The sequence below is a fragment of the Pogona vitticeps genome, chromosome 3 (genome assembly GCF_051106095.1).
Source record: "Pogona vitticeps strain Pit_001003342236 chromosome 3, PviZW2.1, whole genome shotgun sequence".
Lineage (NCBI taxonomy): Eukaryota > Metazoa > Chordata > Lepidosauria > Squamata > Agamidae > Pogona > Pogona vitticeps.
The window spans coordinates 121,200,887-121,221,370 of NC_135785.1; the positions used below are offsets into that span (position 1 = coordinate 121,200,887).

Genomic DNA, 20,484 nt, shown 5'->3' on the forward strand with positions numbered 1-20,484 from the left:
AAATAACATGATCTGGATTGTGTATCTGTGTGTTCATAAAGAGTGCCATACAGATGGTGATGGTGATGTTTATTCTTTCCTTCAGGGAGAAATGGTTGCTTTCTAACACTTAATATGTCATAACAGCTGTAAATTTATTATGTCAGAAAAGGTTATTCACAGGGAAGTTCCATTGTACACAAAGCTATTTGTCATACACACTGGCAGAACACCAAGAAATCAGTCTTAAATTTTGTCACCTGAAAAGGGGATAAACATATTAGAGGGCATTAGTTGAGCTCTGTTACAATATTCTGGGGACATATAAGTTTTCCATGTCTTCTTGCATGTTTTCCAGCTTCCAGGGCTATGGTTTAAGTCACTTTGGGAAACTCAGTAAAATGTGCAGAAAAGAACATACCAACATACTGTACATAAGGCAAAACTACAGACTCAGCTATAATTTGATACAGCAGTAATTCAGTGTGTACTGTAAGAATGTGAATTCAGATTCATACATATTTGGAATTCACTGAATAATGCGATATTCAGGTACAGTAGTTGCGAATATACCAAATTTGATGGTTCCTATATCTGCAATAGGGACATGGTGGCGCTGCAGGCTAAACTGCAGAAGCCTTTGTGTGCTGCAGGGTCAGAAGACCAGCAGTTGTAGGATCGAATCCTCGTGATGGAGTGAGCTCCCATCGCTTTGTCCCAGCTCCTCACCAACCTAGCAGTTTGAAAGCATGCAAATGTGAGTAGATAAGTAGGCACCACCTCGGTGGGAAGGTTAACGTGACAACAGAAACTGTCTTCGGACAAGCACTGGCTCTACAGCTTGAAAATGGGATGAGTACCGCCCCCTCAAGTGAAACACAACTGGACTGAAAATGTCAAGGGGAACCTTTACCTTTTTATATCTGCAATAGTAATTCCTAATGTTCCGAGTCCCACTTACTCCTACAGATCAAAAAGCAAAAGGCTAGGTCGCTGCTTGCTTGAGGAAAAAAAATGAAAGTGAAATATATTTTTCAGGGATCCTGGACAGATTGTTTGAGAAATGAAACCCAAAGCACACCATTACAAGCCAAAAACAGTACTCCATAGACACTAAGGGGATGGAGGGATTCAGCAGAGCATCATGCCTGACCAATCATACTTAGAAAGAAAGCCTGTGTTTATCTCCCAATCATCAGTTGCAAAACAAAGGAAACTAATTTGCAAGCTACAGGAGGTGAAAAAAGCTTGTGCTGTGGTAATCAGAGGTCTTTCAAAACTTCCAGAATTCCTTCTTCTAATGATGTGCTATTGTTATAATTTGCCTTATATCCAGTTTGCAGGAAGCATTCTATGTCCCCGGTTTATTGTGATGTCTAAGAAGAAGGCATATGAATTTCATTTACGGCTAATAGTGTATTTCATAGGAATTTGTGTGTTTGTGGTGGTGGGAGTACCCGCTTCAAACTTGTGGTCCTAAAGCTCTGGAAAGTTTCCCAACATTTAGTCTTGACTACGTTTGCTAAATTTAGGCATTGACTTTGCTCACCTGCACCTAGAAATCTCTTTTATTTATTTCTCTTAAACTATGGATCTTCTATGGTGCCATACAATTTCTAGCTGAGGCTCTGTATGTTGCATGCATAATTCTGGGTCACAGAATAATTATTTCCATCATGCTACATGGCTCTGAAATATCAATACAGTAGGACCCCTTCCAAGCCCCCCATTCTGAAAAACACTATTTTAATAGTGAACAGTATATTGTATTTTCCATGTATAAGACTATACTTTTGTCTAAAATCTTTAGATTACAAATTGAGGGTCGTCTTATACATGGAAGTAAGCTGAGACGAGAACAAAAACAAGTGGAGGGGAAAGCAGGGATTAAAGCTATCCTGCAGCACTTTGATCCCTTTCCCCCACCCTTGCTAAGCCCCACTTAGAGTTCTTAATTTTGAATTATAAAAGTAGGGGGCATCCAATACATGGGGGTATCTTATACACAGAAAAATATGGTATATAGAGCATGGTCTCTGGCTCCATCTAGTGGCCAGTTCTGGTAGCTTCATCATAAAAAATATACATATTGGGGAATATTTCTTTTGATATTTTTTAATATTTTCAGACCTTGGATAAGTGAATCAGTGGATACTTGTCCCACAGATAAGGGAGTACTATTGTATGCGAAGAGAGTACACCTTGCACAGCAAAGAATGGTTTCTGGTTACTCATGCTCTCCAGATAGGTCCACAGTGTGTTCTAAATAGTAGTTTGGAGTGGGAATGGTAAGAGAAACAGTGCTGGGGGGGGGGAGAGCAGAGTACAATAGCTCCGTATGCTAGTTTATGGATGTAAATCTTCACTTCATTCAATCTTTCAGGAGCCAATGAAAAAATTCAAAAGTTTTCTCCCAACTAGTTGAAAATACAAGGGTTTTTGCTCATGCTGCTGATGGGGGAGAACCTTTTGCTGTTCTTCAAGAATGAAAATCCACTCTCAATTTGCTATATCTTTATCCTAGGTTGAAGTGATCCATTACTGCTATGGCCAGGAATAGGAAGCACCAAAGAGGAAAAAGAAGGGATGCTGCAGATGAGGTGAAATGAAGGTGCAAACAATGCCTTTGAAACAAGGAAATGGGTTTTGTTGTAGGAACTTTGCCTAAAATAGAAAGGGTAGTAAGCATGCCATGCAATCCTTGCTACATTTTTTGGAGAGAGCTGAGAGAGAGGAAGGGAGGAAGTGAAGACATCTCCAAGAATATCAACCTACACCAAATGTACAAAGCAGACAGACAAGAAAAAGATACCTACGTAGGTGGTCTTAACAGAGTAGTGCTTGTGTTAATGAGGCAGCATGTCCGTCCATCCATCCATCCATCCATCCATCCATCCATCCATCCATCCATCCATCCATCCATCCATCCATCCATCCATCCATCCATCCATCAGTATCTGTCAGTGCTCCTTTGCAGGTCTTCTTGGATTTGTGCTGTCCCTTTTCCCATGTCCAACAGGAAGGCAATCAATTTGGGAAGAGTGCATGATATGGATTGGTGCAGAGAACAACAGCCCTAATCTAGCACACCCTTGCAATTCATGGGCGTCCACTTCAAGTGCAACCAATTCTGAGATTTGGAAATGGGTAGCTGACTTCTGCACATACAATGACAATATTTGAATGCAAGGGGAACGTTTCTCAGTTAAGGGCTATTAAAATAACCTACAAACAAACAAAAAAAATTATTTTGAGTATTTCCTTTGTTCCAGTGATGTTCACATAGGATCCCCTTCTGAACTGTGTCTGTGCTAAAGTGACTGCATGTACCATTTTGCCTGAATTCTAGACATGCTGAAACCCCAGATTATCACTGAGCAAACTGCTCTTTCAGTTTCATCCAATTCCTTAGTGTTGAAACACATATAGAAACATATATCAGCATCCTCTCACTTTCTGCAGCTCATGAGGAATGTCCAGAAGATGTTTGTCCTCATCTGGGTTCTTTCTGTGATTGTTGAGTCTTCAGTCCCTTGGGATTATTTCTCTTAGAAAGCTGTCTTTGAGCCTGAAATCCAGCTTCTCTGACTTTAATCAGGAGTCTGTCAAAAAGGCATATTTAGGTACTAGTAGCCAACCCCCCCAAACAAAACATAAACTCCCCCCTACATGTTGTGTTTATCCTGAAAATAAAAAAAAATCAGGCAGCTGGAATCATATTATTCATTTTTGTGTGCTCAACATTCATTACTCCTTTGCACAAGCATAACCCCCACCCCCTTTGCCACAAGGGTTGTATAACCTCAGGCTGCAGATGGCTTAAAAATGGTGGAGTACGTTTCCTGCAAAGCCGTCATGCTCTGTTGTTAGAATAGGATTCTGGCCAACGTTTATTATAAAGAAAAAGAAAACTGACTGCAGCATTTTAAAAACTGAGCAAAGAAAGACAAGACAGAAAAATAAATGTTCCTGTTTCTGATTCGGACCCCTACTCAGAAGATATTACAAAATGCAGGTTTCTTTGCTGTTAGTTACAGAATCTGCTGCTTTTTAAGGATTGTACTTGTTTAAGGGTTAGGATGTTTTCATCAGCAAGCAACCTCTCTGCATCTGCATCCCATCACAATCTGTCTCTGTGTCCTGGAATCTCCAGATTCTCTGAACAAAAGCACTCTTCTTCTTATATATGTCTGACAGTATATTGGCTTCAACCATTGTGCTGTTTGGAGTTATGAGTCACCGAGTTACTTGCAATTTATGGTGACTCTAATAGGACTTGTAAAGCATGTGAAATGTCAAAGGATTAATATGCTCTTGCTGCCACCCCATCCCCAGGTGTTTCCATGGCCCAGCGGGGAGATGAATCCAAGTCTGCCGAGTCCTTATTCTGACACCTTATCCACTGCATTGCAGCATTATATTATAAATTCCTAGTAGATTATTTCCTCAAAAAGTTCCAGACTGTGGTTATCCTTCCCTGAGGTCAAATACACATTTTGGAACATTTTACCCATGAAAAACCATCCTGTCTGTATTCTTAGATGATATGCAGATGATGTCACCTAAATCAAACTTGGAGACTTGCATTGTGCACATTAGTTCAAAAACACAAACCAACAGTGTTAGGAAAAATCTTACAATGCCTGCTATTTCTCAATATGTGTAAGCAAGTAAGTAAATAAATTTTGCTGGGAGGCTGATCATGCTAGCTCTGACTCCTCTTTATTGGGAACTGAAAGAAAGTTAGAAATCCAGCTGTGGCAGCCACCATGTGGCTTTTTAATGAGAAAATCTTGATTTATCTTCCTTTTATGGCAAAAATCTGCTTTATATTAAAATAAAGCAACAAATTATATTTAGACTATGTTTGATTAGCATCTTATTCCATTCAGATAAATTATTTCATCCTTTAGACTGATTCATCTGTGGCATCTACAAATGTTTCTGTTAGGATTTATGAATGTTATTGATTGTAATGTGAAAGAATGTCTTCATTTTCTGTCTTGATTGCTCCAGTAGCTGATATCAAAAACTTGTGCCAAGTTTGTTTCTTAAACATTTGGACCAGGTTCTCTGCCTATGACACCTGAAATAGTAAATAGTTAAACTTCTTAAACTGTTTTTTTTTTAAAAAAAATAAAAACTACAAGATCTACTACAAATCACCTAAAAATCTATGGGCAGATCTTCATCTGCCTTCCACCTTCTCCAAAAGAAGAAAAATCTATTGTATAAAATACATGAAAGCCATAACAGCCAAAATTTTTTTTAAAAATACACAACTGAGGCTCACATCACTACTTGAGGACTTGGTGAAAATGAAATATCTATGATTTATATGCCACCCCATTAGCGCAAGCACAACACTGGGCTACATATTTGTTTAAATTTATTTATTTAAACTATTTCGACCCACCTTTCTCCTTAGAATAGAACCCAGATGGCTTACTACAATGAAGAGTTGTCCCTCCATTCCACCGTCTGCCACTGATCCCCTCAAGTGGCAATAAGACCAGTGGAGTGACTCCAGCTTCCCACTGTCACAAAACGTCTAGAGGAACGTGGTGAGCAGTTGGGTGAAATGCTGATGAGAGAGAAGGAAGAACGTTACACTCTCCTCCTACCCTTCTTCCCAATTCCAGTCAACTCAACCAGGGCAATTAAATTAATTTCTGCTCTGACTGTTGAATGAAATGGTTTTACAAAATAATCCATATCCTCCAACAACATCTTTCTACTTTCCTCCTACTGGAAACAGGCATCTAATCAGAAAGGTCTGAAAATATTTCAGCAGGGAATGAATGGATCAGGCCTCCATCAGACTGGCAGGCACCATGCCCTCCTCTTATAGTGGATTTGCATTCACTGTTAAAGTGGATTTTTTTTCTTTTTCACAATGAGTATCTTTGACAAGCCATAATGGACAAGAGTGGAATTGGCAATAGGTAATGACCCACATTTTTATGTAAATGCTTGAGTGGCAGAAGGTGATTATTTCCCAACAGAGCCAGAAATACAGAAGTGTTAGGAAACCACCACCCACCACCTTTTTCTTGACCAGGAAAAAGGACAGAATCAAAATTAGAACAGGTACACTGGGGGTGGGTCTATTAATACTATGGAGGCAACACTCTGCAAACTTGCAGACACCCCTAACACCTCAGCTTTCAGGAGAGGGGTGCCTTTCACTTACATCTTTGGATATGTATTTCTGTTGTGTTCCAAAGGAAGAACAGCACAGGTATGTTTTCTATGTAGACTGAAAACCAGGAAGGTTTTGTGAAGAATTCCTGTTGCTTGTGCTCACTAGGAACAGGACCTCCACGTTCTAATGAAAGACTCAGAACATGAAAGAGGCTGTCTTTCTTTTTTTTACTTTTCATTTTTGTGTTCTTTCTTGATTGTCTGCAGCTCTAAACATCATTACGTTAGCTTCCCCATGAAATGTAGTTCAATTACTTTCTTTATTGCAACATACAGGCAAAGGAAAATGGCCACACTGGAGCCAATCATTTTTATGTTTCCTGCCTGCCTGCCACAGCTAACCAACCTACTTCTACAGCCAGGCAATTTACATTCTTCTTATCCCACTGCAAGAGAGGCAGCCACTACTATGGCTATCACAGCACATGAAGGAGGGGGGGGGGGAGATCACGGGTAGGAGGCAGCACAGCTTCAAACTTACTGCTGACTAATCTAGCCCTTTTTAATGAGTAGACTGGAGGGGAGAGCAGCACAAGGGGCAGTCCGGGTGGGAAGGAGCACAGCTGGGCTGCTTGGAAGCCGCATATGCTATCTGGAGCTCACTAGAGGCAAAGGGGAATATAAATATGAGTACGTGAGTACATGGAGTTACTCTGTGCATGTGCATGGGAGGGAAAGACACAATGAGGCAACTAGAGGGGAAGCAGCATCAGCAGGGGAGAAGATTAATCTTGAGAATTAGGTGGGGGGGGCATCTCTCCCTCTGCCGCTTGCATTCTTCTGTACCAATTCCAGTGGGGACCAGCTGCCATTTAGTGGGCATGACTCATTTTTATTTGCAGATTTGTTAGAAGTGACTGGGTGCAGCTCAGCTTGCACACAAGAAGGTGCCTGTCCTTGCAGCCAGAAGGGTAGAGAAAGGGTCTCCTTGGGTTTTTCCTCAAGTGTACTTCTCCGCTCCGAAGTGTGCTGGCTTTCCTTCTACCTTAGACTGGTATTCTTAGGGTTGTTGATCTTCCTACCTTTCTTTGCCCACCTCTTTCTGAGGAGGGGACCTCTCACCTTTTTTCTCTATAAATGAAAGGGACAGCCATGGGTCCTGGTATCTCCAGCCTATTTGGACCTAGACACTTCTATCACCTTTCCTATTTCAAGAGTACTTATCTTGTACAATGTAATCATTCTTATTTCCTTAGAAGTGTGGACGTGATACGGGTGATCTAACCCCACCCACAATTCCCTAGACATTCATGTGTTCAGTACATGGTTACCATTAGCAGCAGTCCTGATAAGGACTATGCTTAGGGCACCTCCATAGGACTTCATGCTGCCAACATGAAGGTCTTCAAGGTGGCCTTGGGGGCGTGAAGGGCAGAGCTTACACTCATGCTGCCGTCCCAACTACCCCTTGATTCCTACACACAAAACACCTAAATGGGGCTCGAATAGTGACCTATGAGAAAGCAAGGTCTGAATGAAATCTGAAACATGTTTCTGACAAATAATTTGGAGCTGCTAGGTTCTCTGACTATATCCATAACATTGGCACTGATTAAGACCCCTGGCCATGCCATCTTCATTCTTGTCTCATGTATGCACACATTCATGTTTGAACGGGATGTATATGTAAACGTAGCAGGACTGTAGTCTAAATTCAGTGTAAATGATTACTGGTTCTACTGTAGAGATATGACTTTTAAAAACTTGATTGCTCCATGGAGTCTGTTACTACAGTGTTAATTAATTGCACATACTGTATATTAATGTTAATTATACTTCTTGCAGCACTCTCAACTGGCAACTGGGTGTACAGTTCGTTTGTTGTGGATTTCAAGTGTTTGCAGAAAGTAAACATAATGGCTGGCAGCTGCACAACAGTATTCCACGGGGAAATTTCCGCTCTTTGTTTCTCTGCTCTCCCTCCTGTGACACTGAGGTGTTAGCATTGGGGGACGTGCCCATTTAGAAGGGAAAACAAAGCTACAGGCATGTTTTTGAGTTCAAGTCTGCATTTTAACCCTCCTGAAGTTAACTCTCTCTCTCTCTCTCTCTCTCTCTCTCTCTCTCTCTCTCTCTCTCTCTCCCTCTCTCTCTCTCTCTCTCTCTCTCTGTGTGTGTGTGTGTGTGTGTGTGTGTGTGTGTGTGTGTGTGAAATGTGTGCGTAATGTGTGTGCACACATGTGGCAGGCGTGTATAACATATATATTGTGTAAATGATCTGCATGAAGTGCGAATGACCACAATAATGTTGAATGAAGAATGTCTGCAGTGCTGAGAGATTTTTTAAAGCCATAAAAGGCCTAAATCTAACTGTCATACCCACCTAGAGCAGACAAATGGAATTAGTGGGATATTACTAAGCCCACATTTATGCAAGGTCAATTGATTCTATTAAAATCAACAGCAAAATGCAGTAAAACAAAGCAGCCACATACAGATGCAATATTTTATTTTCCAGTAAGTTCAGCTCATGTCTTGCAAGCTAACAGCTGTGCCTTCCTTTACTGAATCAATCTGTCTCATGTTCGGTCTTCCTGTTTTCCACCCTCCCTCCCCCCATTTTCCCCAGCAGTATTATCCTTTCTGGTCAGTTTGTGTTTTTTTTTTCATCATATGTGCATGGTAGGATAACCTCAGTTGACTCATTTTTGCTCTAACAAGAGCTCAGGCTTGACTTGACTCCCATCTCTAGTAAGAAGTGGTTACTGGTGTAAAAAGGAGTCCGCTTCTACAATTTATCCTTGCTTTGTGTCACTTTGTAAACAGTATTGAGCACAAGAAGGTACTATCCTGTAGACCAGAGGTCCCCAACCCCTGGTCCACGGCCCAGTGACAGTCCATGGACTGAGCTGAACCGGGCTGCGGAGACAGATCTCCCGCCCCCCATGCATGCATTCACCCCTACACAGCTGATTTGTGCATGTGCGCATGCTCCAGCACACCCGTTCGAGCACCACACCACTGTTTGTGCATGCGCATGAGCAAGAGCACGTCCACACAAGTGCCACAACACTGTTTGCACACGTGTGTACACTCATTTGCACATGTGCACAAGTGCGGGGTGCCCCACCTTCCCCAGCTGGTCCGCAGGGTGAAAAAGGTTGGGGACCCCTGCTGTAGATTATCTTGGCTGCTGCCATTGATGTTGTCAACATTCAGGCTGCTCTTTGCTATGTACAGTTTGGTATCTTTTTTCCTGCTGGCAATGCAGACATATTGTGTAGCAATATCAGGACAATATCTTGGTGTTTTGAATTGTGGATACGGAAGAACAATATTTCACATTCATAAAATGGAGAGTTGGATTTTTTTATAAATTAGATTATCGCACATAGCTGCCTAGTTGCTACTAGGACTAAGACTTCAGGATTCAGATTTGTGTAATGGAACTACTTTTGATTTCACATCCATATGTTTATGAGCACTACTTTGTGTTGCTTGAGCTTATTCTGAGAGATAGCTTGGGTATGTATAGAATAAGGACTCAGTTCTGCTCTCTTATGATATTCTGACGCACTTTTTCCAAACTGTTCAGATCATAATAAATCTTCCGAAAAATACCATTTGTGCTCCTTATCTTTACACTTTGACCTTTGCCTGCTGACCCTTTCGGTACCTTGATGCTGTGTAAAGGCTTTGTCTGCAACTCAGGAGTTGCCCCTTCATCTCCTTTGTTTCTCAGGGATGTCTTCTAAAATCTGGGAGTTCTCTAGCCATCCCCATAACCCTTATGACAGCAGGCCATGTGAACCTATCCCTCCTGAGCAAAAGAAGCACCAGCAGTGAAAACCTGGCCAGCTTGCCGAGTTCTCCTCTTTCTTCCCAGGTCTTGAGAAGAAGGAGAACAAGGACAAAGACACAGTTATGTTCAGCTCTTTCAAATTAGTTCAGAGGAGCTGCTACAAAGAATCTTGCAGAAGTTATTTTTGGGCTATCGTTCTCTGAGTCTTCTAGCCATTAGCCATGTAAGGTGGAGGGGGTTCAGTCCATAGGGGTATGTTTCTTCTAAACTACCAAACAGTGTGTCTGAGAAAGGTTTGGATGGTGGGAATGGAGATCTTTAGTCACTGCCACCAGGAGGTTACCAGCTTTTGGCCAGTGGCCTATGCAGAGACAAGACCACTTGCCTGTTCTCTTTGATGCTCACTAATAGAAAGCTGCACTAAATTCTCCTTGAAAGGGAGGGCAAACACCATGTCCAGGAAGGCATAGCTTGGGTGCCTCTATTAGGTAAAACCTATATGTGGGACAGGAAGCAACACTTAGAACTGGATATGGAACAACAGATTGGTTCAAAATTGGGAAAGGAGTACGACAAGGCTGTATATTGTCCCCCTGCTTATTTAACTTATATGCAGTGTACATCATCTGAAAGGCCGGACTGGAGGAATCCCAAGCCGGAATTAAGATTGCCGGAAGAAATATCAACAACCTCCGATATGCAGATGATACCACTCTGATGGCAGAAAGTGAGGAGGAATTAAAGAACCTTATAATGAAGGTGAAAGAGGAGAGTGCAAAGAACGGTCTGAAACTCAACATCAAAAAAACTAAGATCATGGCCACTGGTCCCATCACCTCCTGGCAAATAGAAGGGGAAGATATTGAGGCAGTGGGAGATTTTACTTTCTTGGGCTCCCTGATCATTGCACAGTGACAGCAGCCACGAAATTAAAAGACACCTGCTTCTTGGGAGGAAAGTGATGACAAACGTCGACAGCATCTTAAAAAGCAGAGACATCACCTTGCCAACAAAGGTCTGCATAGTCAAAGTTTTGGTTCTTCTTCGTGGCCTCTGTGAATGCACACTAATGGGTTAAATCTGCACTTGTGCAGAGGCCTCGGAATATTCTAGAGCTTAAAGTAACACTTTTGGCTCCGCCCCCAGGACCTCATGGTCCGCCCGTCCTAACAGATACCTCAGTTCCATTTTTTTCCGCTGCTGCAGTTAGGTCTCCTGGCTAGAGCTCCGTGAAATTATTGGAAATTCTTGGAAAATATTTGGCTCCTGTTCGATTCTTCATTAAGGAAAGTACAAAGACTTTATTATTTAGGAGGGGAGGTGTGCATTTTGGCCCTTTGTGAGGGTTTTCCCTCTTTCCCCCTCCCTTCCCCCCCTTCCCCCCCCTTGGACTGTTCCCAGGCCTCCAAGGCTTATTCATCTCCCAGGGTTACTTTTAAAAGCTGCATTGCCTTGGAGAGTCGCACAAAAATCTTTGTGTATGCATCGAAGCGGCCTCTGCGTCTGCAGAACCCAACCCTTTACCTCATATATAACCTAGGGAAAAGAGTAAAGCCTCTAAAACTAAGGCCAAACCCTTAGTTTTATAACCACCAACCCCTCATTCTTCGGCTATTCCTAGCCTGCCACCACAGGCTTCCCCGTCCTTGCCTGTCCTCACTCCTCAGTCTCCTGTTGAGTTTCTTTCCTAGGGCTCTTCGCCTCCATCTTCACCGCCGTTGTCGGTCCCGCTTCCTCCTACTCCGGAATTATCCCTGCAACATCCTCTCCGAAAAACAAGAAGGTGAAAGCGAAGCATTTGGCGCCATCTTTAGAGATTCCCGGTCTCCGAGCCACTCGGGACCGAAGGTCTCACCCCACGGGGCTCGACATCTTCGCCCCAATGAAGCTAAAGAGCATGCGCCTAAAGAGGACTTGCAACCGCTCAAGCTCTCTAAGAGCTATTTGAGACGTTGGAGGCAGCAAATGCAAAAGCTGTATTATCCGTGTCTGCTATACAGCCTTGCTGCGGAAACTTCATCCTCTGAGTCCTCCTCGTCCTCATCGGAATCCTCCAATGAGAGTTCGACATCGTCGGTACCGTCCTTCCCTGATATCAGGAGGAAGAGGCACCGATCGGTACCGAGGGAACCTCCGTTACTGGAGATGCCCGAACATCGATGGACGTCCCAGGTCCCGATACTCCCGCGGGCTCCGGTACCGAAGAAAGAGATCATCTCCGGATACCAAAAGACATAAGAAGAGATGGTACCATGAAGCCTCCCTGGTACAGGAGGTTAAAACATGCTGGTACCATGCCTTGGTACCAAGCAGAAGGCTAAAACATGCTGGTACCAGGAGGTCAAAACATGCTGGTACCATGCCTTGGTACCAAGCGGAAGGCTAAAACATGCTGGTACCAGGGGATTAAAACATGCTGGTACCATGCCTTAGTACCAAGCGGAAAGTTAAAACAGGCTGGTACCAGGAGGTTAAAACATGCTGGTACCATGCCTTGGTACCAAGCAGAAGGCTAAAACATGCTGGTACCAGGGGATTAAAACATTCTGGCACCATGCCTTGGTACCAAGCGGAAGGTTAAAACAGGCTGGTACCAGGAGGTCAAAACATGCTGGTACCATGCCTTGGTACCAAGCGGAAGGCTAAAACTTGCTGGTACCAGGAGGTCAAAACATGCTGGTACCATGCCTTGGTACCAAGCGGAAGGCTAAAACTTGCTGGTACCAGGAGGTTAAAACATGCTGGTACCATGCCACGGTACCAAGCGGAAGACTAAAACAATATATGCCCATAAGAAACGCCTGGTACTGAGGAAGTATTCTTAAGGAAGATACTGAATACTGATGATATGAGGAAGGATACTGAAAAAGAAACCAGAAGTCCTTTTTCACTTCTGATGCTCCACTTTCTTCTACTTCCCATGACTCTGACTCTGAATCTTCCGACTCCATGGCACCTAACCTGACTCCTAACCTGACCCTGCCAGACTCTGATATTTGTGATGGCTTTCCTCCATCCCTCATTTCCGAATTTCATTCATGTTCTAACATGATACAGAGAATCGATAAGGCTCTTGATTTAACAGTACATCAACTTCAAACAGAGTCTGATAAGGTTTATGCAGATATTGATGAGGAATCAGTGCCTTCCCTGTGCTTGTCCCTTATCCCATCTTTATTCTGCTTGCTTCAGTAGACCTGGGAAAAGCCCTTCTCTGTCCCTAAAATGTCCAGGCTTGTAGAAAATCTGTACAAGACCTATGGTACCAATACAGATTTTTAACTAGGCATCCTCCTCCTTATGTGGATGTGGACGCCACACAAGCCAGATCACGCTCGAGATCTACTACCACACCGAGCAGCGAGGAGGTTAGAAAGCTCATCTACATGGCAGCTATGGGCGCCTACCATATCAACCTCTCTAACTGTGCACTACCCTCTCTTCAGGCAGCCCCAGCAGCATTTAATCTGAAAGGGCTTGCTCTCCATTAAGACGCCATGTCCCTCACTCAGCAAGAGAGTGTGATAGCGCATCACATTATCGAGGCCACCTCCAAACAACTCATGACTGGGGTAACCTTGCAAAGACACGATTGGCTAAGGTCAGCCAACATTTCTGATTATGTCAGATTTGGAATAGGGGACTTGCTCTTTGATGGCTCTAGGTTATTCGATCCCTAGATGGCCTTCAAAGAATGAGGAAAACAGCATGGTCGTACAACGTTCAGCCTTATAGATCTCATTGATGCATCAGTACTCTTATAGTGTATACAGACCTTATACTTCTCAACGAAGATATCTCCCTCAACAGTTAGCTCAGTACCACAATCCAATCAACGCAACCATCCCCACCATTCCTATAGGAAGTTGACAAAAAAATCCAACCAACTCAACCATCCCCACCATTCCTATAGGAAGTTGACAAAAAAATCCAACAGACACTGTGACTCCCTCCCGCTTACCACCGCTCGATTCTGTGTCACATGTTCAGTATGCTTGCTCCCTTCTTTCTGCATGGACCCACATCACCTCGGATGCCTGGGCTCTTTCCATTGTCCCCTATGGGTACACCATAGAGTTTTGGGATACACCGGCTCAGCGGGTGATTTACACTCACTCTTCTACCACTCTATGAGACAAGGTAAAGATCCTTTTTGGAAAATCAGACATATCTCCTGCCACTCCAGGTGGGGGCAGATCACTACGCCCCATTTTAGACCTAAAGGACCTGATTTTTCTTCATCAGCCAGCGCCGTTTTTGCATGGTGACCTTGGAACATATCCTTCCACTAATTCGACAAGGAGATTGGTTTAGTTTGATAGACTTGAGTGACGCCTGCTCCCACATATCCATCAGAAGTGATCATTGCGTATACCTCCATTCTCTCTAGGAAGGCCCATTTTAGAGTTCAGCGCCTTGCCATTCAGCTCTCGACGGCGCCTCGAGTATTCACATAGGGGCCATATTGGAATCTTGGCTGGCAAGAGCTTTTCCTTTCCCAGAATGGCATGGTCTAAATTTGTTCCCTGATATGTCGCTCCCCTCCGTTGTCTTGGATCACAGCCCATCAGGCCCAAAATCTTCGGGGACTCATGATTTCCACCACATCTGTCATAAAGCCAGCGAGGCTCAAGAGGCAGTCCCTACAGGCCTGGCATCTGCCCTGTTTAACCCCATGAAAAATGCGCCCTACGTATGCCTCCAGATTACTCATGAGCTTGCACACCAACCCTGCTGGTAATCAACCCAGAAGACTTGGCCCTGGAAAGACTGTTTGCTCCACTCCTACCTACCTCGAGAATCACGACAGACTCCAGTCTGGTCGGATGGGGACCCCACTGTACCAGTCTTCATATCTACGACACCTGGTCAGTGAAGTAAAACTTTCTCTTTTTAAAAAAATCTGGAATTGCTGGCCATCTTCAAAGCATTTCAGGCGCTCCTAACTCTCAACCTAGGCATGGCTGTCCAAGTTACTACGGATAATGCGACAGCAATGTACTACATCAACAAACAGGGAGGCACCCATTCTCTTCCTCTACTGTACCTGACTGTTCAGTTTTGGGAGTAGTGTCTAGAATTCCACATCTTTCTGTCTGCTGTGCACATCTCCGCCCAGGACTTCACATGGGCAGACCATCTGAGCAGGCGAACATACCAAATACGCGAGTGATCTCTGGACCATTGCACATTCATCAGAATCTGCAAGAGATTTTTTTTTGGTTCCTCCCTGCCATTGAGGTGAACAGCTAGTGTGCCATCTATCTTTCACGGCCTGGACTAGGGGTAAACTCCCATGGTGCCCTGGAAGGGCTGCTTCATGTACATGTTCCCTCCAATACCTCTCCTACTGTGCATAATAGTGAAGATATGACATGACAATGCCACCGTGATCCTCATAGCTCCATACTGACTCATACGGCTGTGGTTCACAACACTGCTGACAATGTCGTCAGGCTCCCTGAGACCCCCGTCTATTCCTCATCTTCTGACCCAGAATCAAGGGAAAACGTACCGTCCATGTCTACAAGCTCTTCACCTCATGGCATGGAGAATTCCTCCTCAATACTCCATATTATCACACTCCAGGAAGCCCTCTACGAATCAATTCTATTTCTGCAATTGGCTGGCATTTACCAAAATTACTACTCGCTACCCTAAATGAAGAGGTTTTCCCGTGGTACGGCAAACCTTTACCCTCCACGGGGCCAGTCTATACCACAGTGGACTGTTCACACTGTCCTGAGTGCCTCTCGCATTCATCATTTGAGCCACTGACCACAATTGCTGGACATTTGTTGACTTTCAAGGTTATTTCTTAGTTGCAGTTACTTCCAGTAGCACTTCAGGTGGATCCTCCCTTCCTACTTTGCCACCTGGACAAAGTTATACTGTTCCCAGATGTCTCCTTCATACCTAAAGTTTCTACTGAGTTTCATATCAGTCTGCCCACTTTCTTTCCTAACTCCCTACAGATGTAGAGAGGTCTCTTCACCTGCTAGATGTTCGCAGAGCATTATCGTTCTATGTTTGCAGGACTGTTTTTTCCCCCGCAAGTCTAATCACCTGCGCCCGTTGAACGCTCACTTTACCGGAACTTTGGCTACTTCTACAGCTTTTCCTCAAGGGTGTCCCGCTGTCAGACACCTGCACAGCTGACATTTGGCCCACTCCGTCAGCCTTCATCTTTCACTATTGCCTGAATCTGCGGGCCAAGGAGGATGTCATTTTTGGACGCGCGGTCCTGTCTGCTGTTTTGCCGTGACGTCCCTCCTCTTATCAGAGGCAAGCTTGCTAATCACCCATTAGTGTGCATTCACAGAGGCCACGAAGAAGAAAGAAAGGTTACTTACCTGTAACTCTGGTTCTTCGAGTGGTCCTCTGTGAATTCACACGTCCCGCCCGTCCTCCCCTCTTTCCGTCACGGCTGTCTCACCTTAGAGCAGCAGCGGAATTTGGGGAACTGAGGTATCTGTTAGGACAGGCGGACCATGAGATCCTGGGGGGCGGAGCCAAAAGTGTTACTTTAAGCTCTAGAATATTCCGAGGCCTCTGCACAAGTGCAGATTTAACCCATTAGTGTGAATTCACAGAGGACCACTCGAAGAACCAGAGTTACAGGTAAGTAACCTTTCTTTTTTCCTGTAGTGATGTATGGAAGTGAGAGCTGGACCATAAAGAAAGCTTACCGCTGAAGAATTGATGCTTTTGAATTGTGGTGCTGGAGGAGACTCTTGAGAGTCCCCTGGACTGCAAAGAGAACAAACCTATCCATTCTAAAGGAAATCAACCCTAAGTGCTCACTTGAAGGACAGATCCTGAGTCTGAGGCTCCAGTACTTTGGCCATCTCATGAGAAGAAAAGACTCCCCGGAAAAGACCCTGATGTTGGGAAAGTGTGAAGGCAAGAGGAGAAGGGGACGACAGAGGATGAGATGGTTGGACAGTGTCATTGAAGCTACCAACATGAATTTGACCCAACTCCGGGAGGCAGTGAAAGACAGGTGGGCCTGGTGTGCTCTGGTCCATGGGGTCACGAAGAGTCGGACATGACTAAACAACTAAACAACAACAATAAATTAGATAAAAGTGCCCTGCAGTCATCTCTGATGAAAACCCATTACTGAAGTAGAGATTTATTATGGTGGGAGTTGAAAGCAAACATATCTGATGTTCATGCTTTTAAACATAAAACTTAATGACCAATATGTACATGAATTAGTCATCATTGGCCTCTATTGAAAGAACTTCCTGTAGTAAGTAGTATGTTTAAATGGGCTGCTGAAAGAACTCCTCTACTGAAGAGTCCTATATCTATTTTAGTTGTCAATCACAATAGTAGACACATTCAATGTAGTATTAAACATTATTGAGATTTGATCCTGTCCATAACATCTACAAAACTAGCCTTCATATTCCTATTTGCATCTCTAAACTTTGGTTTGACAAGGAATATTTTGTAGTTTAAAAAATGGTTGAGAAATACCATTTATATGGGGAATAGAAATTGACAACGATTGCCATAGATTAATTTAAGTTGAAAAGAAAATATAAATTGCCAAATCTGTATCTTTTAAGAGAAAAAAGATACTGATTTGGCAATGTTCAATCACAGCATCAAAGCTACATGATTTAGTCTCCTTCTGACATCACCAGAAAACCTCACAATCAATCAGCCTAATTTGTTGGAATTATTGCACCATCAAATGTTTCCTTTAAGAGGATTTGGCTGGGAGGGCCATTCTAGGCTGGGGTGAACATTAATCAATCCAGCAGCAACCAATTCTTTCCGCTGTGCCCCAGAATTTCGAAACTAGCCACACACTCTACTCAAGCCTTCTTTTCCCATTCTTTTTAGTCAGACAGTTTGAAGACAGAGCATGTAGTCTGTCAGAGAGTCAGAAGTATTCAGTTCAGTCAATTAATCATGAAGCTAGTTAAGCAGTTAAGTTCTGTTTACATAATCAGTTATTATTTCTCTACAGAATGTTATTTGTTTTAATCTAGGAGGAACTGTAAGCAAATGAGCATTTACATTTTTTTCTCTTAACAGTATCTCTGAGTGAATTATTGAGACAGTAATTTCCAAATGAGAACTAGCCAATAGGGGGTGGCCTGCTACGGGAGACTTGAAGCTAATTCTGCTCTGTAGGTTCCTAAACTTTTATCCACTGCATAGCTAGAGGGTTTTTTTTTAAAGCCAATAAATTTCCACACTTTGCCAATACAAGTCGACACCTGTATTCCTGTGAATTTGTGGGGATCATATTTTCAAAGCATCTATGCAATCAGCCAGGAGTGCCCACATGTCCCATGGAAAAGCTTGGATATTTTGCCAGAATAGCCACCTGTATCCATCTTGGAAATCACTAAGCACACATCCCAGAATCCTGGGATTTCTCCACAGCAGTTGTTATGTGCAGTGTTTCCGACTTACGCTGATGCTAACAATGTCCTCAAGGAATGTGAAATCTTGAAGAAGTAGCTTACCCTTGCCATTCTCCAGTGACTTCCTATAGCTGAGTAAGGATGTGAACCCAGGTCTCTCAAGGCCTACTCTGAAACTCTGTCTGCTTTACTAAACCAGCTCTTTTACTCAATATTATGGCAGTTTATTACAAAAGAAATAGAACTCATTCTGTCAGTTACCATCCAATCAGTTTGCCAAGTATTGTCAACAAACTTTACGCAACTCATCTGCTTAAGAAATTACTAGATTCATTAGATCAAGAAAATATCCTTAAAAATGAGCAGGTGGGATTTAGAACAGGAAGGTCAACTGTGGACCAACACAGGGAGTAGCCATTGTCTACAAATCCATCTTGGAGGTTACTAGGCGCTCCTCAGTAGTAAAGCCGGGTCTTGAGGCCCTCCATGTGTCGGTTGGGGCCAGGGTTGGTATTGGGATCTTGCTGGGTTACCGTCTCCCCGCGACCCAGCCATTTCCCTACCGGAGCTGGTGGACTTTGTCTCCGCGGCACTGTTGGGATCCCCGAAGCTATTGGTCTTGGGGGACTTCAACGTGCGTGCAGGGGCAGAGTCTTCCAGGCCAGCTCTTGAGTTCTTGGAGACCATGGCCTTCTTGAACATGTCCTAACATGTCAACGGCCCCACCCACGTGGGTGGCCACACACTTGATCTGGTTTTTTCCACCAGTGGGAGCGAGAGTGGTCAGATGGTGACTGACCTCGAGTCGGTACCCTTGTCATTGTCGGATCACCACCTAATAAAATGTACCCTCAAAATGGCTCTCCCCCCTCGCAGGGAGCAGGGACCTATTGTCATGGTCCGTCCTCGAAGGCTACTGGATCCAGTTGGATTCCAGGATGCCACGAGAGGTGTTACGGCTGACCTGGCTGGTGCTCCTGACGAGGCTCTGGTTGACGGCTGGTTTGCCGCCGCGGCTAGGGCTGTAGACACGATTGCTCCTAAACGCCCTCTCCAGCGCAGAGACCGCCCGGCAGACTGGTTTAACCAGGATCTCCAGGCGTTGAAGTGGGTCAGGAGACGGCTAGAGCGCAAATGGAGAAAGGACCCGACGGATTATAATTGGATAGCTGTCAAGGTCGGTACTAACCTTTACCTGGCTAAGGTGAAGGTTGCCAGTCGAGCATACTTCGCTAACCAGATAAGCGAAGCATCCAACCAGTAGGCAGAATTATTCCGTATAGTGTGCGACCTATCCAGAACTGGTCTGAGTGATGGGCCTCCCTCTAGTTTTTCATCAGACCAGTTTGCAGCATTTTTAAAATCGAACGTGGAGGCCATCTGCCGGGACCTCTCTCCTTTTTTGAATACAGTGAGTCGAGCAGAGATGTCCAGTGCTCCATCTTGCCCGGTGACTTTCGATTCCTTTCAACCTGTCACGCCTGATTCTGTGGCCAAGGCGCTTGATCACTGTCGTGCCACCACCTCCTCCCTTGACCCTTGCCTGGCCTGGCTAATCAAAGCAGCCAGGCCTATAATAACGGAATGGGCCACTGTCTCCATCTGCCCTCAAGGAGACACTCATTAGACCCATCAGAAAGAAACCTAATTTGGCGGCGGACGAAATTGGCAACTATAGGCCTGTCGCCAATGTTTTTTTCTTAAGCAAAGTGGTTGAGAGGGTGGTGGCCGACCAGCTCCAGGCGCACTTGGACGAAACAGAGGCCCTGGATCCGTTTCAGTCAGGCTTCAGGCCGCGCCATGGCACAGAAACGGCATTGGTCGCCCTGTGTGATGACCTGTTGAGGGAGGCTGACAGGGGCAAAGTGTCTCTGCTGGTCCTCCTCGACATCTCAGCGGCCTTTTATACCATTGACCACGGTATCCCCCTGGGGAGGCTCTCTGAGCTGGGAATCGGCGGCCTGGCACTGGCCTGGCTCCATTCCTTCTTGGAGGACTGCCCCCAGAGAGTGCAGCTTGGGGAGAGTATTTCAGCCCCATGGAGTCTCAATTGTGGGGTTCCACAGGGGTCGATTGTCTCCCCAATGCTGTTCAACATCTACATGAGGCCGCTGGGTGGGGTCATCAAGGGGTGTGGAGCCTTGTGTCATCAGTATGCTGATGACACTCAGC

The 20,484-nt window shown here is 44.4% G+C and overlaps 1 protein-coding gene and 1 long non-coding RNA gene across 2 annotated transcripts in view; one reads left to right on the forward strand and one right to left on the reverse strand.

Annotated features, from left to right (window-relative positions):
• The first annotated feature begins 832 nt into the window (after positions 1-832).
• Positions 833-20,484, forward strand: part of SPON2 (spondin 2) — a 42,634-nt gene continuing 22,982 nt past the window's right edge. Inside the window, exon 1 of the mRNA XM_020797066.3 lies at positions 833-6,813. The gene's annotated coding sequence lies outside the window, so the exon portion shown is untranslated. The remainder of the gene's footprint in view (positions 6,814-20,484) is intronic.
• On the reverse strand, positions 12,905-15,451 carry LOC144588232 (uncharacterized). The gene is made up of 2 exons (XR_013543679.1): positions 14,301-15,451; positions 12,905-13,662 (listed from the first exon to the last, which is right to left on the reverse strand). It is a non-coding gene; the product is annotated as an uncharacterized LOC144588232 (long non-coding RNA).